General features: G+C 45.8%; 1 protein-coding gene across 1 annotated transcript in view; it reads left to right on the top strand.

Moving 5' to 3' along the window:
• Positions 1 to 25,499, top strand: part of grip2b (glutamate receptor interacting protein 2b) — a 538,749-nt gene that overhangs the window by 250,745 nt on the left and 262,505 nt on the right. The window lies entirely within an intron of this gene.

A 25,499-nucleotide genomic window follows, 5' to 3' on the forward strand; every position in this document is an offset into this window, starting at 1 on the left:
CCACACACCATTGTGAACTATATCCCTTCATAGTGGCTAGCCAATACTATGGGACTCCCACCCTAATAGCACTGTGTATATAACTATATACTAAGGACAGCAACAAGTGAAGGATGCAGCTCACCGCCACTTTCTCAGGAGCAATTAAAGAGGACAAAGTCTTTGATGCCCTCATGAATAAAAACAAAATTAGTCATCACTTGAAATTGCTGAATTTAATGTTGAACCCAGACGGCTGCAGGGTGGCTCATCGCAGTGTGAGGTATTCAACTTCGAACTTGCACCACCTTTCATTGGAGAGGTGTGGAAGGTCAAGGATGCGTGTTCAGTGTGGGAGTGATAACTCAGGATCATGCTTGTGGGCTGAATGGAGGTGCTGTGCCAGATCGAAGGAACAGCAAATCCATTCACCCTTTCACATGGAAAGTCATGCTGGGAGTTGTGGGTAGAGGTAAGAAAGGAGATGATAAAAAGGCTTGTGCTTACATGGAAAGATTGCCAAGGGACGGGGCAGAGATGTCAAGGGGTGGCTGAGGAATGGGTCATGTGTCACTGAGAGACTGGCCCCTTCACCATGTTGACATGAAGGAGGATGCATTGAAGGCAGTGCAAATGGAGTTTGGTCCTTGGAATGTGAGGGCCTGATGGGGTTTGTGGTGACGACAAGGGAATCTCTGATCCTGGGGAGGGAAGGGAAGGAGTGTCCATAGAAACATGGGAAATGGGACAGACAAAGCTGAGGAAACTCATAGCCTTTTTTTGATGAGAGAGGTAACAAGAATTTCATCAAAAATGCCAAGTATAGTTTGAGCTCATTTAACTTCCCACAGCGGTACGTTGTAATGTGGATTCAAAGGAGATGTTTATTCAATGTGAGAAAAGCTCAGGCAGGTGGAGGATGAACCTGGTGGCAAATGGGGAGAGTTTGAACCTCTGTTCAAGGATCAGACGGTGTGCTATCAGACTGTCCTGGTGAACAATGGAAGTGTAGAAGGATAAATGGCTGAACACGTGACACTGGCAGATTGTAAATCATTTTCAGACAGTAATCAATGGATATAATTTAATGGGGACCTACCCTTGTCAGTCTCTGGCATTGAGTTATGTTCAATCATCATCAAACAAAGCACATTCATTGCAACACAAACTTTGCAATTTGCCAAGTGTTAAGAGCGCCTGAGGCAAATTTCCAATGGATGCCAAACTGAAGCTAGCAAAGGAATGGTGTATGTTTGTCCTTAGCTCCCAGGACTGGTGTGTCAGCTGTACAGTAGAGTCTAATGGCAACACGGCAATGGAATCTGACATGGACAGCTCAAGGCTACGACTGATGATAGACCAGGGAACATCATCATGAGAGCGAGCCAGCCAAAATTATTGCAGTTGAATCATTTTCAGCCTTCAGTTAATGGAAACAGAACTTGCCATATTTTAAAATGAATGAAAGATCCTTCACTTACAAGCTGGAAGTTCACTCTTTGCATGCAGATAAACAATCATATTGACAAATGTCTTTTAAATATTCTGTTCTCACCATTTATGGGATGTTGATAATGGGAACATGAAAGCATTAAATAGCTGTAGATCAAGTACAGTGTGATTAGATACTAAAATAAATCTGCTGCATGCATACGAGAGAGTAAGGTTTTGTTACTCCTCATCCACCCAGTGGGGCTGAATGTCTGATTGCATAACTGTGATATATGCCTCACTGACACCACAAAGTCAATAGCAACACATAATGTTGTCGTGTGGTGTGTTTTGTTTTAATGAACCCATTAAGCCAATTACCAAGCGTTCTCATCTTGGCAATGACAGATGAAAAATTCTGCATGATTGTGTCAAACATTAATTTGCTAATATTGTCAACAGTAATTCCTCAGCCAAAGAGACTTTTATATCTGTGTCTAGGGTGTGGGTGCCTCTGTCGGAGCTGCTGTTTATAGTTCGTCCCTAATTGTCTTTGTGTCGGCGGTGATGAACTGCCTTGTTGAACCGCTGCAGTCCCTCTGGTGTAGATGCACCCAGAAAGCCCTTAAGGGAGGAATTCCAGGGTTTGATTCAGCAATGCTGAAGGAATGACAATATAGTGAGACTGATGTGTGGTTTGGAGGGGAACCAGCAGCGTGTGAATGATCCCATGTTTCTGCTGCCCTTATCCATCTTGGTGGTAGAGGCTGCAAGTTTGGAAGGTGCTGTCTGAGAAACGTTATGAGTTACTATAATGCATCTTGGCGATGATATCACTACTGCTAGTGTGCATTATGGTGGACAAAATTAATGCAAAATGTGGAGGATAGGGTGCCAGTGAAGTGGGCTGTTTTGTCCTAAGTCTTGTTGGAGCTTCATACATCTGGTTAACTGGAAGGTAGTCCTTGAGTTGGGCCGTGTAGATGGTGAAAAGGGTTTGCAGTCAGGAGGTGAGAAACCCATTGCAAAATTCCCAGCCTCTGACCTGCCCTTGTCACAACTGTATTTATAGGGCTAGTTCAATACAGTTTCTGATCAATGGCATCCCTCAGCATGTAAATAATGGGGGAATTTAGTGATAATTATTCTGACAATCATCAGTTTCGTCATGCTAAGAACTGATCAGAATGCTAGCAAATTAATTGAACTGTCAGCTTGGTTTGATTGTAATGCTTTTGCCTCTAGTTAAAAGGTTGGGAGTTCAAGCCAGTGAGCCACAAACATGCATGTATCCACACAGTACTGAGGGACTGCTACACTGTTGCAGATGCTGCCTTTCAGACAAAATGTTGAACTGTCTGCCTTTCAAGCAGTTGTAAAACATTCATCCTGTGGCATGATTTGTGGAAGAGCTAAGAGGTTCTCCCCAGTGTCATGATCAATATTTTTTCCTCGAATACATGTTGTCGAAAGCAGATGAATTGCTTATTCATCCCAGTGTTGTTTGAGGGATCTTGTTGCGTGCAGATTAGATGTCAATATTTGCAGGGCATTTTTCTAGTGCTATTAGGAGAGTTTAAACTAACTCAGCAGGGATGGCTGTAACCACGACATAGGATGTGACCGTCCCTTTTTAGAGTCATAGAGTTGGATAGCACGGAAACAGATGCTTTGATCCAACTTGTCCATGCAGACCAGGTATTCTCAATTAATCTAGTCCATTTGCCAGCATTTGACCCGTATCCTTCTAAACCGTTCCTATTCATGTGCCCATCCAGATGCCTTTTAAATGGTGTAATTGTCCCAGTCGCCATCACTTCATCTGGTAGCTTATTCCATACACACAGCACACTGTGTATAAAAGTTGCTGTTTAAATCTTTTCCCTCTCACCTTAAACCTATGCTCTCTAGTTTGGGACTCCCCTACCCTGGGGAAAAGACCCTAGCTATTCAGCCTATCCATGTCCCTCGTGATTTTATAAATCTCTTTAAGGTCACCCCTCAGCATCCGACGCTCCAGGGAAAATAGCCCCAGCCTATTCAGCCTCTCCCTATAGCTCAAACCCTCTAAACCTGGGGCAACATTCTTGTCAATCTTTTCTGAACCTTTCCATAGCAGGGAGACCAGAATTGAATGCAGTATTCCAAAAGTTGCCTAACCAATGTCCTGTGCAGATGCAACATGACCTCCTAACTCCTATACTCAACGCACTGATCAATTAAGGCAAGTATACCAAATGCCTTCTTCACTATCCTCTTGACCCGGGACTCTGCTTTCAAGGAACTATGAACCTGCACCCCTAGGTCCTTTGATTCAGTAACATTCCCCAGGACCCTATCATCAAGTCCTGCCCTGGTTTCCCTTTCCAAAATGCAGCATCTCACCTATATAAAGAGAAACTGACAGTTAACATATATAAAAAAAATCACAGCCTTTCACAGACATAAAAGTTAATGAAAGGCTGGTAAAATGAGAAGGAGAGGGCAATTGGGGACCTAAGAGGAGTTTTACATACAAAGAGGTAGAGGGCATGGCTGATGTATTAAACAGACACTGTGTTTTTACCAAGGAAGAAGAATCTACTGAGGCCCTGGTGAAAGAGGGGGAGATCCAATCACTCGCCTTAAGGAGGTGGTATCAGATAGGCTGTCTATACTTAAAGTTGATAAGTACCAGATCAGATGAGATATAACTAGGGAAACTGAGGGAAGTGAATAGTGAATGGAAATTATGGTAGAACTGGCAAGGTTTCCATTTCTGAAGGGTCCCGACCCGAAACATCAGCTTTCCTGCTCCTCTGATGCTGCCTGGCCGGCTGTGTTCCTCCTTCTCCATACTGTGTTATCTCTGACTCTAGCCTCTGCAGTTCTTACTATCTCTGAAATTTTTTCTCTTCTTCTTAGACTCTGGGTAGTACCAGAAGACTAGAGAATTGCAAATGGTTTGTTCAACATACAGAGCAACAGACCAGTCAATTGAACTTCCATGTTGGGGTTGGACACTTGTGGAAAACAATGAACCAGGGACAAAAGTAATCATTACAGGGACAGGTGTGGGCTAATTAAGGAGATCCAGCAAGGATTTCTTAAGGGAAAATTGTGTTAAAGTAACACCGCAGTTTGATTGATGCAGTAACAAGGGTTGATCAGGACAAGGTGGTTGATATGGTGTACATGGACTCCCAGAGGCTCCTGATACACTGCCACAACATAGTCATGAGCAAATTTAGAACTTGTGAAATAAAAGGAACTGTAACAACATGGACATAATGTTATCTGCGAGACAGGGAGGAGAGAGTAATGGCTAATGGATGTTTTGCTTGTCTCAATGAAGATTTGTGATGGTGCTCCCAAGGTCTCAATCCTTGATTTTCCTGACATGTATGAAGGGTCTAGACCTTAGTCCACAGGGCACAATTTCAAAATTTGTGGATAATATAAAGCTTGAAAGTATGCGTGGACAATAGCACAGCCTTTCAAAAGAACCCAGACAAGTTAATGGGGTCAGGGGGGAGAGGTGGAGATCAAGTTCAGTGCAAGTAAAGAAGGTGCAGAAATGGAGAGGTCTGAGTAAATAGACTATTACATTTGGCTGGATAGGAGAGTAATTACTAAAGCATACAGTCCAAGGCTTTATTAGGCCGGGCATAGAATCAAAGGGCAAGGAGTTGATTTGATTTATTGTTGTCACATGTACCTAAGTACAGTGAAAAGTTTTGTTTGGAGAGCAGTACAGGCAGATCATAACATACAAGGACATAGCGATCATAGAGTGTTTCAACAGAGCGAGGCATATACGGTTACAGCTGCACAGGAGGTTCACAAAAGCAGGATTAACATTAGATTTGAAGTTAGGAATGTTCATTCATCAGTCTAATAACAGCAGGGAAGAAGCTGTTCTTGAACTTTCTGGTCCATGTGCTCAAGCTTCTGTATCTTCTGCCTGTTGGAAGAGAAGATTACCAGGATTGAAGGTTGGCAGCCTCTCTGAAGCAACGAGAAGTGCAGATGGAGTCCATGGATGGGAGGTTGGCCTCTGTGATGGTCTGTTCTGTGAACACAACTGTAGCTTCTTACAGTCCTGAGCAGAGCAGTTGCTGTCCCAAACCATTACGCACCTGGATAGAATGCTTTCAGTGGTGCATCTGTAAAAGTTGGTGAGGGACCTTATGGAAATGTAGAATTTCCTTAACCTCCTGAGAAAGAAGAGGTATTGTTGTGCTTTCTTGACAGTCGCATCTACATGGGAAGTCCAGGAACAGGTTTTTGGTTATCGCCACTCCCAGGAACCTCTCACTCTCCACCTCAGCTCCATTGATGTAGATCGGGGTGGGGGGGGTGGGGGAGGGGGGGGTGTCCTCCTCCTTCCTTCCTGAAGTCAATGATCAGTTCATTTGTTTTGCTGACACTGAGGGAGAGATTGTTATCACATACCACGACACCAAGCCCGCTGTCTCCTTCCTATATTCTGAGCCATCATTGGTTGTTATCCGCCCTACCACGGTGACGTTGTCAGAGAACTTGTAGATGGCATTCGTACAAAATTTGGCCACACAGCCATGGGTGTGCAGGGAGTATTGTACGGGGGCTGAGGATGCATCCTTGCGTAGAGTCGGTGTTGAGGATTATTGTGGAGGAGGTACAGTTGTCTATCTTCACTGATTGCGGTCTGTGGGTCAGGAAGCTGAGGATCCAGTTCCAGAGGGAACTGAGACCTAGCGAGGAGATTATATTGAACTTGCATTAGATACTAGTCCACCCTCAGCTGGAGCATTGTGTAGAATTCTGGGCAGCACATTTTAAGAAGGATGTTGGAGGGAGCACAGAAGAAATTTACGAGAATGGCTCCAGATATGAGGAATTTCAGTCATGACGGTAGTTTGGATGAACTGGGAATATTCTCGTTGTAGAAGAGAAAGCTGGGGGTGGCGATCTGATTGAAGTATTCAAAGTCATGAGGACTCTGGTTACAACTTTCAAAGGGTTGAGAAAAAGGAGGCACACAGTTAAAGCAAGTTTTAAAAGGGGCAGCTGTGCTGTCAGGGAAAGCATTTTTTTACACTGCGAGTGGTTGGTATCTGGACAGCACTGCCTGAGAGTGTGGTGAAGGCAGCTTCGATCAAGGCATTCAAAAGGGAATTAGATGCTTATTTGCGAAGCAAGAATGTGCAGGGTGTGGAGGGAGGAAACAGGAGCATGGCACTGAGTGAATTGTATTTCCAGAGAGTTGCTACAGATGCAGTGGGCTGAATGGCCTCATTCTGAGCTGTAATCCCTCTGCGGTTCTGTCATTCACTGTTCCTTGCATAACAACTGCACCTCATGTGTAATCCCTTCGCTGTAAAGTGCTCCTGGACCCCATAAGGATTAGAAATGTGCAAATTTATTTTTTCTTAAAGGTTCATTGGCAAAATGGCTGCCAGTTTCAGCTCTGGATCATAATATGATATGAGATATCAGTTTCAGCCCTGCGGGGTCCCAGAGAAGAAAATCCTGACAGGCAGCCTGTTCCTGTTCCTTCCAGCACAGCCCACACTATTTGAGGAAGGGCGATGAGTCGTGTGGCTGTGTGTGTGCGTTAACAGGTCAAGGTCTCAGTCAGTATCTAATACCGAGCTGGTGCATGACCTGCAGGAACTTTTAATGTCCCGACCAAAACACACATGAGCTGAACCCCTTCCCTTTAGTCCTAATTATACAGGCCCCAAAGCTCAACTTTCAAATATGCGTTTGACTTGTTTTGCTACAGCAGTTAGTGGAAATACTGGGAATCACTGTGTATTTTGTCCACTGACGATACTGAATACAGTCTGCTGCAAGTATAATGTATGCTGTGATTAGTGATGCCCAGTTTGAGTTCTGTCAGGGTCACTCAGCTGCTGACCACATTACAGACTTTGGTTCAAACATGGACAAAAGAGCTGAATTCCAGAGGGGAGGTGAGAGTGACAGCCCTTGACATCGAGGCTGCATTTGACAGAGTGTGGCATCAAGGAGCCCTGGCAAAACTGGAATCATTTGGTATCAGGGGGAAAACTCTCCGCTGGTTGGAATTGTACCTGGCACATAGGAAGATGGTCGTGGTTGTGGGAGGTCGGTCATCTCAGCTCCAGGCCATCTCTGCAGGGGTTCCTCAGGGTAATGTCTTGGTCCTAATCATCTGCTTCATCAATGAACCATCCCTCCGTCATGAAGTCAGAAGTGGGGATGTTCACTGATGATTGCACAATGTTCAGCGCTGTTTGTGACTGAATTTAGTCCATGTCCAATTGCAGTAAGCTGGGGTAACATCAAGGCTTATGCTGGCATGTCACAAGTAACACTCAGGCCTCAGAAGCATCGATCAGTAACTGTCTCCACAACAAAGAATCTAACCTCGACATTCGATAGCATCACTATCACTCAATCACTATCAATGCCCGGCATTTACAATAGGACAGAAACTGAAGTGGTCCAGCTGTATAATTATGATGGCTTCAAGAGCACCACAAGGGTTAAGAGTTCTGCAGCAAATAACTCACCTCCTGTTTCCCCAGAGCTAGAAGTCAGGAGTGTGCTGGAAAACTCTTCAGTTGCCTGGGTGAGTGCAGCTCCAAAACCAGTGAAAAAACCATCCAGGACTAAGCAGCCTGCATGATTAGCACCCCATCCCCTACCTTCAACATTCACCCACTCCAGCACTAACACTCAGTGGCAATAGTGTGTACCACTTAGAGAATTCATTGTTGCAATTCACTGAGACTCCTTCAGTAACACCTTGCAAATTCATTACCTCTATCATCTAGAAGCTCAGGAGTAGCAGATACATGGGGACACCACCACCTGCAGGGTCCCCTCCAAGCCACTCACCATCCTGACTTGGAATTATATTGATGTCCCTTCACTGGGTCAAAATCCTGGAAGTGGAACAGCGATGCAAGGAAGCTGTGCCATTTTCCCAAGGGAAATTAGGAATGCACAGTAAGTACTGGCTGAGCCAGTGTTGTCCACAGCTTGTGAACAAAAGTAGGTTTTTCCCTTTATTTGGTTCCTTCTCCACCTGCTACAGAGCCAGCCAAGCAGTTGTTGTTCAGGACTCAGCCAGGTCAATCAGTAATAGTGTTACTGGGCCATGCTTGGTGCTTGACATTGAAGTGCTGTGCCCAGAGTGAGAATTACCTCTTGAAAACCTCTTTGGCCCAGCCTTTGGTCATCATTTCAAGTGCCTCCTTACGGTGTTCAGTTTCCAAGTGCGGCTAACATGCTTGTGAAGCGTTTTGAGTCACTAAACTGTAAAAACGCACGATTTTGTCATTGTGTTAATCAGGGCGCCATCACTCCTGATGCCCCACTGGTACGTTCTGGTTAGGACGCAAAGCTGGGAGAGAATGAACGCCCATTCCACCAGTGAGCACTTACTCAGAGCTGATTTTGTGAACGCACGTTTGTAGCGTGCAGCTGTACATGCTGGGTGCACGCATGTGTGTGCGCTGCTGAAGGTCTTACTGATGTAGGATGTGCTTTTCTGAATCAACTGCAGTGGGAGTCCACTGAATTAGAGAGCTCTCTGGGGAGGTCATCAAGCATCACTGAAATGTTATCAGGACATCTTCCCATCAGCACTGGATGCATTTAGGTTTGAATTAAGCAACCTCCAAGACATCACTAAACTACAAATCTCTTCACAGTCTGCTCTGTGTTGTGAAATCTGTGAAATCTGTTTCGGATTGTTGATGCTGTTTGGGCTTAATTTATCAAAGCAATGGGTTGTATCTTCGGGGAGGGAGGTGATTAGTGGGAGAGATAAAGTTGTATTTATTTACTGACTGTGAACGGATAAGAAATAAGGGTGTGGAGCGAAGAAAAATTAATCAGTGCGCACAAAGACCATGTGCAGCAACGCATCCCGTAGAACGCCAGCCACCAAGAATGTGGTCACCCAAAGGAAAACTTCCTGAGTAACATTCCATAAATAAATTGAAACCAGCCTGGCAACTAACTCTGCCTTGCCATTAACGCTGAACAATTGGATGGCCAAGTGTTCAAGGGATACATGAGTGGGTGAAGAAGTGCGAGATGGAACACAGTGTGGGCTTATTCACTTTGTTTGGAAACATAGAGACATAGGCTATTTTCTAAACAGGGAGAGGCTTCAGAAATCTGAAGCACAAAGGGACTTGGAAGTCCCAGTTCAGGATTCTCTCAAGGTTAACATGCAGATTCAGCTGGCAGTTAAGAAGGTCAGTGCAATGTCAAGATTCATTCCTCAAGGACTTGAATAGAAGAGCAGAGGTACTGCTGAAGCTGGAAGAGGCTCTGGTCAGACTTGGAATATTGTGAGCAGTTTTGGGCCACATATCTAAGGAAGGATGTGCTGAACTTGGAGAGGTCCAAGAGAGTTTTACACAAATGATCATAGAATCCATACAGCACAGGAAGAGGCCATTTGGCCCATCAAGTCTGCAGTGACCCTCGGAGGAGCATCCCATCAAGACCCAACTCCCACCCTGTCCCTGTAACCCCACATTTACCATGGCTAACCCACCAAGCTTCACATCTGTGGACGCTACAGGGCAATTTAGCATGGCCAATCCAACCAACCTGTACATCTTTGGACCATGGGAGGAAACCTACCCAGACAACAGGGAGAACATGCAAACTCCACACAGACAGTCACCCAAAGCTGGAATTGAACCTGGTTTCCTAATGCTGTGAGGAGGCAGGGCTAATCACTGGGCCACCCTGATCCCAGGAACGAAGGGTGTGTCACCTGAAGAGCATTTGAGGACTCTGGGCCTGTACTTGATGGAGTTTAGAACGATGAGGGGGGACTTGAATGAAACTTATAGAACACTGAGCGACATGGATACAGTGGACATGGAGACGACGTTTCTATTTGTAGGAGAGACTAGGACCCGAGGGCATAGCTGCCGAATGAAGAAACGACCTTTTGAACTGAGATGAGGAGAAATTTCTTCAGCCAGCAGGTGGTGAATCCGTGGAACTCATCACCACAGAAGGCTGTGGAGGCCAAGTCATCGAGTGCATTTAAGACAAAAATAGCTAGGTTCTTGATTGGAATGCTGATCAAGGGCTATGGAGAGGATGCAGGAGAGAACGAGAATGGGGACAACGAGGTCAATTCCTGGAATTCCCGGAATGGCGGGACTATCATATGTTGAAAGATTGGAGCCACTGAGCTTGTCTACACTTGAGTTTAGAAGGATGAGAGGGGATCTGATTGAGACGTATAAGATTATTAAGGGATTGGACACTGTGGAGGCAGGAAGCATGTTTCCGCTGATGAGTGAGTCCAGAACCAGAGGACACAGTTTAAAAATAAGGGGTAGGCCATTTGGAACAGAGTTGAGGAAACACTTCTTCACCCGGAGAGTGGTGGATAAATGGAATGCTCTGCCCCAGAAGGCAGTGGAGGCCAACTCTCTGGATAGTTTCAAGAAAGGGATAGATGTAGCTCTTAAAGATAGTGGAATCAAGGGTTATGGGGATAAGGCAGGAACAGGATACTGATTGTGAATGATCAGCCATGATCATAATGAATGGTGGTGCTGGCTCGAAGGGCCGAATGGCCTACTCCAGCACCTATTGTCTATTGTCTAGTGTCTATAATGGGATTGCAAAAATATCCGCCATGATTGAATGGCGGAGCAGACTCAATGGGCCGAATGGCCTAATTCTGCTCCGGTATCTCTTGTGCCGTTCTGGTCTTATGCACTTCAACGCTGTACCTCAGGCTGCCCTGGTAGCTCTCACAGCGAGGGACACTGCGCACTCAGGGACACACACCCAGCTCAGGGAGTGGACCAGGCAGCAGTTCCAGGCTGTTCCCTCACCGTCACAGCGCTCACTCACTCTGAGCCTAACTGAAGGCTTGCAGCATCTCTGCTTTGCCGTGCTCTTTAATGCCGACACAGACCTGGGAAGCCCACCGTGGTTGCAGCAGGGGTAAGTCAAGACCAAGGGAACATCGATCCCTCGCATTGTAAGTCAGGGGCAAAACTCTGATGCCAGTCCAGGGGCTCGGAGACAGTGTTTGCCTGGGTGCAAATGGCCTTTTCAAGGTGGCGTGTGCACAAGGAAAGTCAGTCTGTTGGTGGATATCCAATGAGTAGTGATTTGTTCTGGGTGCATGGTAAGCCGGGGCCAGAATTGAACGTGAGGTATGCTCTTGGTACAGCGTGGGTACTTAATGGGGAGAGTTTGATAAGCTACAGTGAGGAATCACACTGGGCATCATGGCAGCGATCCTTTCCCAAAAAAGAAAGCTTGAGGCAACTTGAATTCCGCCAAAATAAAACTGTAACATTCAGCCCACAGCCTTTCAGTTATATTGTGCCCACAAGAACAGGGTTCAGTATCTCAGTTACAAAACTAAATAATTTAAGACAAGTCTTCTAAAAGGGTAGTTGCATTTCTGTATTAAATGGACTTTCTTTTGGCATTAGCAGTGGCTTCATTGTCATTTGGATGAAGAGGCTTAATTTTAATTATTAAAGAGTTGGAAGACATCATCTTTAACAAGAATTACTGCTACAACAGTTGGGAACTGTGTGATAGCAACAGAGGGCAAGACGAGAAGCCAACATAAATCGCACTATTCTCGGGGGTTTCCACGGTTCACCCCACAATGAGCACACAGTCACTGGCACAGTTCTGTGGCAAGGCACTAAGGGTAGAAGGGACAGAGAAGCTGACAGGGACAGCCAGGCTTCTCTGTCACATCTCCTGGTGGCACTTTTCACAAACAAATGGATGGAAGGCAGCGAGAAGGCTCACAACATTTGGGGTGGCACGGTGGCTCAGTGGTTAGCAGTGCTGCCTCACAACACCAGGGACTCAGGTTCAATTCCACCCTTGGATAACTGAATGGAGTTTGCACATTCTGCATGGGTTCCCCACCAGGTGCTCTAGTTTCTTTCCACAGTCCAAGAATGTGCAGGCTAGGTGGATTGGCCAAGAGAAATTGCCTGGAGCATCCAGGGATGCCTAGCTTAGCTGGGCTATAGGGGGATGGGTCTGGGTGGGATGCCCTGAGGGTCAGTGTGGACTTGTTGAGCCAAAGGGCCTGTTTCCACACTGTAGGGAATCCATGGTTCATCTCCACCTTAAACGGGCAGCCCATTATTTTTAAGCTCTGATTCCTTGTTCTTGATTCTCCTATAAGACAAAAGTCCCCTCAGTATCTTATATAGAGTCATCAAGTCATATAGTATGACTTGATGTATGACATATGTATAGTACGACAAACCCTTCAAGCCAACCAATCTACACCAGGCTATAATCCCAAACTAAAGTTGTCCCATCTGCCTGCGCTTGACCCATATCTCTCCAAACAGTTCTTGTCCATGTGCCTATCTAAATTATTTATTATAAATTTCAATTAAGTTGCATCTGAGTCATTTAAACTCCAAAGGATAAAGGCCTAGCCTGTCTATCCTTTCCTCACAGGCAATCTGCTTTTTCCGGCCCTTGCCAACAATACTAACACTTATTCATCTTCTTGGCCTCTCTCGCATATTTCATATTTCCACTCTGAGGGTGTCTCTATTTTGAGATGCCACACATGTTCTTCCAGCCTGACACAGTAGAGTCCATCTGTCCTGGTGAGGTTATCAAGGCTGCCAACTCTGTGTCTGAGTCAGCGGGCTAGGTGGGCGACCAGGAGGCTAGCTCCAGGAAAATAGCTTCCCCCAAAGTCTGGGGGCTCAGTTTGGTCCTGATTTTGGAGGTCCCAGAGGAAAATCCTGCCCTGTATTCCTGTATTATTAATCTAAGCTTCCGAATCACTGGTGCATCAATGTAACCACTGTGTTACCATTCTTGGCTCAGGGGTAACTGTTTGCTAGGACCCATGGAACAGGATTAGAACATTCAGCCCATCAAACCTGTCTAACTATTCAACTAGATCACAGTTGATCTTCACCTTAACTCCATCTTACTTCATTGGTTGTCTATCCTGCAATAACCCCACTTAACACAAAACTATTCAATTGAAGTTTTCACATTTCAGCTGAGCAGCTCTTTTTGGGGAGAAATTTTCATTCTTTTACACCCGCTTCTCCCTCTGCTTTCAACTCTACACGGTCAAGTTCTGATTTGAAGAGAATATTCTCTCGTTCTTGATTACGTTGTTAGAAAGAATAGGTTTTTCTCCATCTACTCTGTGAGATCCTTCAATCACCTTGAGCATGTCAATTAAATCACCTCTCTAATCTCCTTTCTAGGGCAGTTTAATTCCATATCATAAAGGTAGTACTGTTCACCTTGCTTTACTCAAGCTGCCTTCATCCATCTTGAGTCTCACACCGATAGTCTCCTGTCCCTTTCAAGGGGACGGGCCTTTAATGAAAATAAAAGCAGAAATCATGCTGGATCATCAGAGAATCCCTACTGGATGGAAGTAGGCCATTCAGCCCATCAAGTCCACTCTGACACTCCAAAGAGCATCCCACCCCGACCCAACCTCATCCCCGTAACCCTGCATTTCCCATGGCTGATCCATCTAACTTGCACATCCCTGGACACCACGAGCAATTTAACATGGCCGATCCACCTAACTTGCACACCTTTAGACTGCAGGAGGAAACTGGAGCACCCGGAGGAAACACACGCAGACACGGGTAGAATGTGCAAACTCCACACAGGCAGTCACCCGAGGGTGAAATCAACCCCAGGTCCCTGGTTCTGTGAGGCAGCAGTGCGAACCATAGGGTCACTCTGCATCCCCACACTGGGAAACTCAACAGGTAGTACCCATAGAGAGAGAAACACAGAGCAAGGTCTCTTTGAGACCAATCTAACTCTTCATATTAAATATTGGCACACTCACACAAAAGAGTGAATCAGAATAATTTACCTGACTGGAATTCAGTTCTGAGTATGTAACTGGACAGGGGTTTGATACACCAGGTCAGGTATTTGAGGGGACTCCTGTTCCATCTCTTGGCAGTGCTGAAATGAGCCGTGACTGAATCACTGTTGCTGGCTTGGGACTGTTCAGTATTTTGCTGATATCCTCATATTTTCCTGAACTAGTTTGACAATTGTCCAAATTTATGTAGGTGCGCCCTGTTCAATTGATCACTGGCTGTGCATCTGAATCTTTAATTACAATAGCAGACAGTATTGTACTCGCAGTTAACATTGCCGGTAATATGAAGACATTTTACGGTCATCAGTCAGACCCTGATAGCGTACAGCCTTCTAAAACTGGATCAACTTGAAACTTAATGATGTTAAGATAGAAGTTACAGGAGTACAGTGAAAAGCTTTTACAATAGCTGCCTTTTAATAACATCATCTTAGGTACCAGTGCCTAGGTATAAATCTTACAGAGTTAAAAAAAATAATGTCGTTATACAACAGAATTAAAAGGTAAGGATTTATATTATAGTCTGGTAAGAGGACCAAGCAGCAGCAGCTGAACAGTTGGTGCCAGGCCCTAGTCCAACAACTACCCTGTATCGCACTAGCCTCCAGTCCACTCCCCACTGGCACTCAGCAGCAACAAGGTAAGTCCCACTTTACCGGTGCCTTTCACAACTTCAGGACGTCTCGCGGGCCTTCAGAGCTAACTGGGCCCTTGTTTTGGAGCTCAGTCACAGTTTTATTGCAGCGATCACAACAGCTGAAATTGTACGAGGGTTCGATTAGCAAAAGCCCACTACGTCCAAAGGCAATGCACCCTAAAGGTGTGTAAATCTGTACAAGGCATTAGTCAGACCTCAGCTTAAATCTTGTGAAATGTTTAAGACTCCTTCATCTAAGGAAAGGTACATTGGCTTTGGAGGCTGTCTAGAGAAAGTCCATTGGGATGATCCCAGATATAGAGAAACTGGCTTACAAGGAGAGGTTGAGAAGGTTGGTTACGTACTTCAGAAGAAATGAGAGAATTCAGAAGAATGAGAGGCAACCATACTGGAAGACAGGATTGTTAGTAGAATTGAAAGGGTAGATGCTGAAAGGAATGTTTCCCCTTGTGGGAGAGCCTAGGAATAGTCTAGTCATCATCTCAGAATAAGAGGTCGCATATTTGAGACCAAGATGAGAAGGAGTATTTTTCTCTCAGTGGGTAGTGAATCTGTAGAATTCTTTTCCACAGAGGGCTGTGTAGGTCAGGGCATGAAGTATATTCAAGGCTAAGATTGGCGGATTTTTAACGAGTCAGGGAATCAAGGGTTGTGGGAAAGTGGAGAAAAATAGAGTTGAGGATTGTCAGAACAGCCAGGATCTCACTGAATGGGAAACTCAGACTCAATGGGCTGAATAGCCTCCGCCTGTTCCTCCATCTTACAGAAAGTGGATAAATGACCAGGGCCACACACTGTTTTGGTTGAAGGAAGGATTTTGAGTAGGCCGTTGGAAGAACTCCTGTTTTGTTTTCGAATGGAGCTTGGGGATATTCTATGTCCATCCGAGTGGCTCGATGGGCATTCTGTTTAATGCCATACCTGAAAGAAGGGGTGCACTGACAATGCAATACCTCATTTTCAATACTAATGTCTTTTTCTTTAGTTTTGCTATCACTCTTTGGTTTAACACACTTCCCAAATGTGGTCCTTGCTTCCAGTATTTAGTTCAAAATCCCTGTACTTCCTGAATGATGTCGTTGGCAAGAACAGACCCAGCACTGTTCCCACTTTCCCCATTTACTGACGCCATAACCTGGAACCCACTTCCCCCATACCAATCCTTGGCCCGTACATTCATGACCCTTACCTGAGTTGCCAATCTGTGCCAACCTGCACATGATTCGGGTAATAATGCAAAGATTATGCCCTTTGAAGTTCAGCTTCTTAATTTGACTTTGCTTTTTCATCCTGACTCTGCCGAACTTGCTCCATGGCCCTGCCTATGCTGTTGGTACCAACGTGGATCCAATGGTTGGGTCCTCCTGTACCCATTGCAAATTCCTCTCTTCCCCGCGCAGATTTGCTGAACCCTAGCTTTGGGCAGCAACTCAGTCTTCTGGATGCTTGGCTGAAGGCAACAATGTCAGCCCCCCTCACTCTACTGCCCTCCTGTTGTCCACTATTCAGCTTCCTGTACCAGTGTAGCAGTGTCAATGAGCTCATCCACCTTCAACTGTCCTGTCCCTGAACCCTGACCAAACTTAGATGATGCAACTCTAAGAGGAACAACTTGCTTCCTGCTGTAAAGAATCTAAATAACTTGTGCCCTTCCTGATGCATCATGGTGTCTGTAGTGAAGCCTCCAGCTCATAAACCCCGAACCAAAGCTGCTCCATCCTCAAATCTTTGCTTGAAATGTGTTTGCTCTGAATCTAACAGGACACCAGGAACCGCCAAATGCTGCGAATGTAGCGCATCAGTTCTCCTATCATGCTTAGTGTGTTTTATCAAATTTTATTCCATTGTGGAATATGGGCATCACTGACAAGGCTAGCACTTGTTGCCCATACCCAGAGGGCTGTTAAGAGTCACCCACCTTTGAGAACAAGGGCAGCAAATACACGGTAACACCATCGTCAGCAAGTTCCCCTCCAAGCCACACACACTACCCCGAATAAAAACCGAAAGAGCCGCGGATGCTGTAAATCAGGAACATAAACAAAGTTGCTGGAAAAACCCGGCAGCCTCTGTGAATGGAAAAACAGAGTTAACGTTTCGGGTCCGGCGACCCTTCCTCAGAACATCTGCTGAGCTTTTCCAGCACACACTATCCTGACTTGGAAATATAGTGCCGTTCCTTTACTATAGCTGGGTCAAAATCCTGGAATTCCCTCCCTAAGGGCATGGTGGGGGGTGGGGGGGTGCCTATAGGAAATATAGTGCAGAGGTTCAAGAAGACAGCTCACCACCACCTTCTTAAGGGCAACTAGGGATGGCACAATAAATGGATAATAAAAAGTTTTCAACCTTCTACCATTAATCCTCTCCCAATACCATTACTAACCGCTCCCACCTTTTAAATAATTAAACCTGTCTCCTCCTCAGCTGTCACCCACATGTTTGGTCTGGCTCAGAAGATCACTTGGAGAGGAAGGGGAAGGATATTAACACTCCCAAGGACATGCCTGCCTTTCCAGATCCCATCCACAACCCAGGCAGCATCCCGTATCACATGGAGGCCCCTGTGTGATACAGGTGTGGGGCTACTGAATGTGCCATGGAGAATCAACTCAGTTCCAACCTGTTCCTGGCCAACTACTATGAGGACAAGCAATTAAACATCTCTCAGAAGGGGAACAGCTTTTGTCCAGCACTCTCCCTTAATAACAAAATTAGCACACAAATGATTTTCCGAAAGAGTTGCTCCCTGAGGAATGATGGTTGCTGAGGCTGACAGACAAGCTTATTAACAGATACGTATGACCTTCTGCAGCATACCATCTTAAGGGAGATGCTCACCCATTGATTTTGAACCTTTTAATCAAATGATCCTTAATGATGTGCCACTTTGCCCTTTCTTCTGAATTACACTCCTAAAATTATAAATCCATCAATTCTAATTGTGAGCCGAATTCTACACTATATATAGGACATAATGTTACCTCACTTCCCTTTCATAAGACCAGAGTCTGTGGAAAATTCTGTAGATGCATCATAAATCTTGGCTTCATTAAATTGTAATGGGTTTGTACATCTGCTGAACAATGACTCCATCTAGTACAGTTAAGTGTTTCTTCTGCAGTGATTCTGCCCTAAGAGAGAATGAATATTTCATCAGTTCAATACTTACTTGTTCATCACAGGGAGAATAGAGAGGTTTGAAATACAATGGATTCTTCTTCAGGCTGCAGTACCCATCACACACTTTGACATCTCAATCTTGAAGAGGAATTTTTACTGTTTAGCAGCAGGGAAGGAACAGAGGCTGGAAAGGAGCAGTTTAATCTGAGCTGTTCCACATCCCCTTGTAGTGTCACAGATTCTGATGACTGTTGACAGTCTGCTGGTGCACATTACTCCTCAATCCTGCCGCAAGACCCTGCCAAGACCCACCCCCATCCTGGGTCCGTCAGCCACCCACTCTCGGTCCTCCAAGCCTCCCGATCTCCGTTCCATTCCTCAATTGGTTAGGACAAAAACAATTTGTCATGGGTCTTCAGCAGATGTGGATCAATTCAAAATAAGACATAACCCCTGATGAAAAAGAGAAAGGGCTTGCATTTTTATAGCAACCTAAGGACACAAGTCCTGCTGTGATCACTTTGAGGCATTCAAGGAGGGGTGGATTTGGATGAATGTTTGGGTAAAAATAATGTGCAAGTGTAAGGGGTTAAAATGTAGGAGAGTGGCGCCAGGCAGTGATTTACCAAACCAGTGCAGGTATGATGGGCCGAATGGCTTCTTTCTGCACCGTAATAATTCTGTGATACGAAAGCATTTTACAGCCAATTGAGTACTCTTGAAATGTTGTTGTTGGAGGAAAGTTACTGTGATCCTGAGGTCAGGGATGTTGTTCTACATTGTGTGACACTTTCTGAGGAGGTTGGTGCGAGAGTGCCGTTTGAAAAGGGACAGTTTATCACAAGTCTGCCTGTGACTCTGAGCTCTCAGCGTTCCTGCCTCCATCTGTCTCCTTGCGCTGGAGTTCACTGAAAACTGACAGTACAGGCTGATCGCTTTAACATCAAACCAATGTGTCTTCCTGCCCTTTAAGGAGCCCAGACTAGTTTTGAACATAAGGGGGAGAGAAATGTATTGAACTAGATGTATTGAACTGTTCTAGATGTGTATGAGATACTCCAGATACTGCAGTGTGCACCAGTGATAGAACTCTGAAGAAGGGCCCTGACCCAAAACGTCAGCTTTCCTGCTCCTCTGATGCTGCCTGGCCTGCCGTGTTCCTCCAGCTCCACACTGTGTTATCTCAGACTCTAGCATCTGCAGTTCTTACTATCTTGAAGCTCTTCAAATCTCTCCCATTTACATTTGTTTTGAAGAGACCGGTTGAGAAATGAAATTCACGCATTGCATGCAAGCTATGCACCTATTTTTCTGAGAGCAGGACAAGCCTCTTAAAAGGCTTTTGACCTCCCAGTCTTTTCATTCAGAAATCGAGATGAGGGGAGAATCACCGTGGACTAAGGAATGAGTGGCATGTCTGCATGGCTGTGATTTGATGAGGGATTTGAGCCGATGAATAAGGTGGGGAGATGATGCAACAAATCATTCTTCACTTGGAGTGAAATTTTATAATTAAACAGAGCTGCAGCCTGATTTGAAGAAAATCAATTCAGGCAGTGGAAAAAAACAGAGTATTCAAAAATACACTCTGAGTTATTCATTGCTCCTTTCTGCTCCAACATCTATAGCCCTTGCCTTTAGGATTAATTCCTTGCCTACCATCAATTCAGTCAAAAAATGCAGAGAATTGCATTTTGGACTCTGTGATGTTTCCAGACTCTGAAACATAGGTCCAAGGTTACAGACTGCTGCCAAGATTTAGTAAGCAGGATCACAAAAAGTTTTTAAAATGAATTATTCACAGGATTTGGGCATTGTTGGCTGGAAAAACATTCATTGTCCACCTCTAATCTACCTGTCACAGATGAGAATATTGCTAAAAGTGATCACTACAGGGTACTTGTGGAGATAAAGTTGTGTCATCACGTTGGAGGATTCTATTGCGTTGCATAGCACTATCAACCTGCTGATGGAGATAGATCTCAAACAGATCTACCACCTCAAGACTAGGCACTCAACTGGGGCTGGTGCCATCACCAGGAGAATTATAATCAACCACAACCTGTGACATCATTGACCTGGCATATCCCCCATTCTAGCATAAATTACCCAGAGTTCCGAGGGAATTACCCAGACGGCTAAGGGAATCAACTTTGCAGACTATGTCAGTCGCTGCTGGGAAGCTGTTTGAGGTAATCTGGACTCTAATGATGACTATGAATCTACTGGTCCCTGTACACCTACATTCCATGCAGATTGCCTAAAGGCCCTCCGCTTCTCCCTGTCCCGCAGACCTGACCAGTCCGCCTTCACCGACACCCTCATCCGCCTAGCTGAACTCATCCTCACCCTCAACAACTTCTCTTTTGATTCCTCCCACTTCCTACAGACAAAGGGGGTGGCCATGGGCACCCGCATGGGCTCAAGCTATGCCTGCCTCTTTGTAAGTTGTGTGGAACAGTCCCTCTTCCGCACCTACACTGACCCTAAACCCCACTTCTTCCTCTGTTACATTGATGACTGTATTGGCGCCACCTCTGGCTCCCAAGAGGAGCTCGAACAGCTCATCCACTTCACCAACACCTTCCACCCCAACCTCAAGTTCACCTGGACCATCTCCAACACATCCCTCACCTTCCTGGGCCTTTCTGTCTCCATCTCAGACTACCACCTACAAACCAATGTCCATTTGAAGCCCACCGACTCCCACAGCTACCTGGAATACACCTCCTCCCACCCACCTTCCTGCAAAAATTCCATCCCCTATTCCCAATTCCTTCGCCTCTGCCGCATCTTACCCCAGGATGAGGCATTTCACTCCCGTACATCCCAGATATCCTCGTTCTTCAGGGGCCGCAGCAGTGGTCGAGAACACCCTCGACCGTGTCTCCTGCATTTCCGGCAACACATCGCTCACATCGTGACCCACAATAACTGCCAAAAGAGAATCTCCCTCATTCTCACATACCACCCCACCAACCTCCGGATACAACGCATCGTCGTCCGACACTTCAGCCATCTACAATCCGATCCCACCACTAAAGGCATTTTTCCAACTCCACCCTTGTCTGCCTTCCGGAGAAACCACTCTCTCTGGGACTCCCTTGTCCGCTCCACATTCCTCTCCGACCCCCACCACACCCGGCATCTTCCCCTGCAACCACAGGAAGTGCTACACCTGCCCCCACACCTCCTCCCTCACCCCCATCCCAGGCCCCAAGATGACTTTCCATATTAAGCAGATGTTCACCTGCACATCCGCCAATGTGGTATACTGCATCCGCTGTACCCAGTGTGGCTTCCACTACATTTGGGAAACCCAGCGGAGGCTTGGGGACCGTTTTGCAGAACACCTACGCTCGGTTCGCAATGAACAACTGCACCTCCCAGTCGCGAACCATTTCAACTCCCCCTCCCATTCCTTAGACGACATATCCATCTTGGGCCTCCTGCAGTGCCACAATGATGCCACCCATAGGTTGCAAGAACAGCAACTCATATTCCGCTTGGGAACCCTGCAGCCTAGTGGTATCAATGTGGATTTCACCAGCTTCAAAATCTCCCCTTCCCCCAACTGCATCCCAAAAACTAGCCCAGCCCATCCCCGCCTGCCTAACCTGTTCTTCCTCTCACCTACCCCCTCCTCCCACCTCAAGCCATACCTCCATTTCCTACCTACTAACCTCATCCCACCCCCTTGACCTGTCCGTCCTCCCCGGACTGACCTATACCCTCCCTACCTAACTCTCCTCTCCACCTATCTTCTCCTCTATCCCTCTTTGGTCTGCCTCCCCCTCTCTCCCTATTTATTTCAGAATCCTCTCCCACCCCACCCTCTGATGAAGAGTCTAGGCCCGAAACGTCAGCTTTTGTGCTCCTAAGATGCTGCTTGGCCTGCTGTGTTCATCCAGCTCCACACTTTGTTTTCTTCATTGGCATCCTATCCTCCACCTTCAACATTCCTGTCACCTCTGAGGCATAGTGGCAGCAGTGTGTATCTTTCACACGATGCACTGTGGTAACTCACCCAGTCTCCACCCAGTTCCAGGGGTATTCCCCAGAGGGTTTGGGGAAGAACTTTGCAGACAATGTCAATCATTGCTGGAAAGCTGTGTGAGCTAATCTGGAGATAATTTGCGGTGGCACACTGGTTAGCAATGCTGCGTCATAGCACCAGGGACTCGGGTTCGCTTCCACCCTCGGACGACTGTCTATGTGGAGTTGATATTTGTGCAACCCTTGCATCTAATCTGGGTTAACAGAGATGATAATCCCATGAGGAGTAGCCTGGTTGGATAATGGCTCCCTGAAAGTCCTGCTGAAGTGGGTTCCTCATCCTGCTGCCGCATTGCGCGTCTGCTCCACATCAAGTGTTTGCTGTCTGCAAGATGGTGAAATGCCGAACAACTAGGAGGTGATCTCTCTATTTGAAGAGCTTTTGATTGCAATTAAATGCTTAATTAGCAGCAGATGCCATATGATATTTGCGCAACCCTTGCATCTAATCTGGGTTAACAGAGATGATAATCCCATGAGGAGTAGCCTGGTTGGATAATGGCTCGCCATAGAGACATTTTGATCGTCTCTAACTAAAGACCAACTGATCAATTGGTACAATAGTAAGATCAGTATCTAGCGTATTGCAAAAATAACCCACTTGTTAAGGAGCTCAGGTGCATAATTGCTTAGACCGAAAAGAAACATATTGACTCTTTGAATTCCCAATGATAAAGAGACATCCCTAGCCAAATCACTGGAACAATTTAATGTCTTCTCATATTGATCAACGCTGTGCTGAGTTAGCAGGTCTTGCCTAAGATAGCAGTCTAGCTAGCTTTCATTAGAAAGAGAGTAGGGTTCCTGCTTCTGATCCAGTTGACCTCTCTTGGAAAGAACAAATGGCTGAGCATTGGATTGGGAATTTGGATCAATCTTAAATGTGATGCTTCTGCAGTTGAATAGTTAGATGCCGCTCTCTGGCGGCAATGATAATTAAATGTAGCCATTTGGACGAGCTGATGGAGGATAGTAAACTGTGGGTGAGAAAGAGGGGAACATTCCCTGGATAATGTGGCTACAAGTGTAGAAAGGGGTGTTGGTGCACAGTTCAATGATGGGGAGAAAGAGCTCCCAGAATGAGTGCATTTCAGACACTTAGGGACCTTCCAGTCAAAACAACAAAGACTTACAATGATATTTTCACGCATGTATGGATCAAGCTGCCAGATGAGGTGATGGAGGTAAGTACAATTATAACAATTGGAAGGAATCTGTATATGGATAGGAAGGGGTAAGAGAGATACGGGCCAAATGCTGACAAATGGAACTAGGTCAGATTGGGATGTCTGGTCAGCACGGACAAGTTGGACCAAAAAGTATTTCTGTGCTGTACAACTTTATGACCTTAAGAACTAAGAGCAGGAGTAGGCCATTCAGCTGCTTAGGCCTGCTCCATCACTAAGTACAAACATGGCTGATCTCACCTCGGCTTCAACTCCACTGTCCTGCCTGCACTCCGTAACCCTTCAACCCACTGCTCATTAAAAATCTGTCTCCTCCTTAACCTGCATTCGTATTGGGCTGTTCACAAACACTGCGAGTCGCCAATAATGTACTTTGGAGCCTCATCAGCTGTTGTAATGTTGGAAACACAGCAGGCATTTTGTGCACAGCAGGCTCCCACAAACAGCTATGTTGTAAAGACCAGGCCACGTGAGACATCTAGTGAGTACTGACTAGTGGGCAGGCCATTGGCAATAATTGGCTGCTCACTTTTAAAATAGTGGGAACCGAAATAAAATCAGAAAATGCTCAGTGTGTCAGGCAGTATCTGTGGGAAGAGCAAGGGAAACAAAATGCTCTGAATTTAATCAGAACTGCTTTGGAGTCTGTCATATTCACGTTCGGGACAGCTGCCTTGGTTTGAAGCCTCATCCAAGAGGCAGTACATCTATATTTAAGAGAGTCAATTCAGACTTGTGCAGTAATCTTTAAGGTGGGACTCGTGGCTGCTGTCTCCCAACTCAGGGATAAGTGTGTTCCCAACTTGGCCACAATAACAACATAGCATGCACCGTTCCTACTTTGGAATTAAACAAAAAGCTCCCATTTCTGAAAAAATTGTCAGCAGCTATTCACATTAGAGATTAAGAGTTCATTACGTGAAATAACCTCTTGAGTAATTGTAACTAAGCCGAAGCTGGTAGGTCCATAAAACCTCCAAGGGGCATGGTGCGTGTGTTTTGTTCTGTAAAAAAAAGTAAATTGAAAGGGTGCAGAAAACATTTACAAGGATGTTGCCAGGAATGAAGGGTTTGACTTGTAAGGAGAGGCTGAGTAGGCTGGGTCTATTTTCCCCAGGAGTGTTGGAGGCTGAGGGGTGACCTTACAGAGGTTTATAAAATCATGAGAGGCATGGATTAGGCGAGTAGACAAGGTTTTTTTTGTTGTCCAGGGTAGGGGAGTCCAAAACTAGAGGACACGGGTGTAAGGTGAGTGGGAAAGATTTTAAAAGGACCTCAGAGGCAACTTTTTCACACAGAGGGTGGTGTTTGTATGGAATGAGCTGCCAGGGGAAGTGGTGGAGGCTGGTCCGTAACATTTCCAAAGGTGTCTGGATGGGTACATGAATAGGAGGGGTTTAGAGGGCGATGGGTAAAATGCTGGCAAATGGGGCTAGATCTTAGAAGGCTTAGAAGGTTGAGGGGAGATCTGATAGAAACTTACGAGATCGTGGCTTAGAAAGGGTGGACGCTGGGAAGTTGTTTCCGTTAGGCGAGGAGACTAGGACTCGTGGGCACAGCCTTAAACTTAGAGGGGGTCAATTTAAAATAGAAATCAGGAGATGTTTCTTCAGCCAGAGAGTGGTGGGCTTGTGGAATTCATTGCCACAGAGCGCAGCGGAGGCCGGGACGTTAAATGTCTTCACGGCAGAGATCGATAAATTCTTGATCTCAGGAGGAATCAAGGGCTACGGGGAGAGTGCAGGGAAGTGGAGTTGAAATGCCCATCAGCCATGATTTAAATGGTGGAGTGGACTCGATGGGCTGAATGGCCTTACTTCCACTCCTATGTCTTATGGTCTTACGGTCTGATCTATTTGGGATATTTGGTCGGCTTGGACAAGTTCGACCAAGGGTTCGGTTTCCGTGCTTGTACCTCTCTATGCCTCTGTAAATGTTAATCGTTCATTATCCCTGGTGCTATTAATGTTAAGGGTCATGAGATAATGTAACAGGCTTACATTAACAGCACTTTTCCCGCAGCTGGTCAGCAGACTCTGGGTGCTGTGAGAACTTGTGAAATAATTGCTTGCTGATCGGACCAGCACTGAAAAGATCAGACGGCAGTAGGTGAACTGGAGGGGAAAAAAAGAGTCTCATTTCTCTTAACCAGCGCTCATTCCTCCTTCCGACACGCCTGGAGCTCTTAAGCTAT

Source organism: Stegostoma tigrinum, chromosome 11 (assembly GCF_030684315.1).
Source record: "Stegostoma tigrinum isolate sSteTig4 chromosome 11, sSteTig4.hap1, whole genome shotgun sequence".
Classification (NCBI taxonomy): Eukaryota; Metazoa; Chordata; class Chondrichthyes; order Orectolobiformes; family Stegostomatidae; genus Stegostoma; species Stegostoma tigrinum.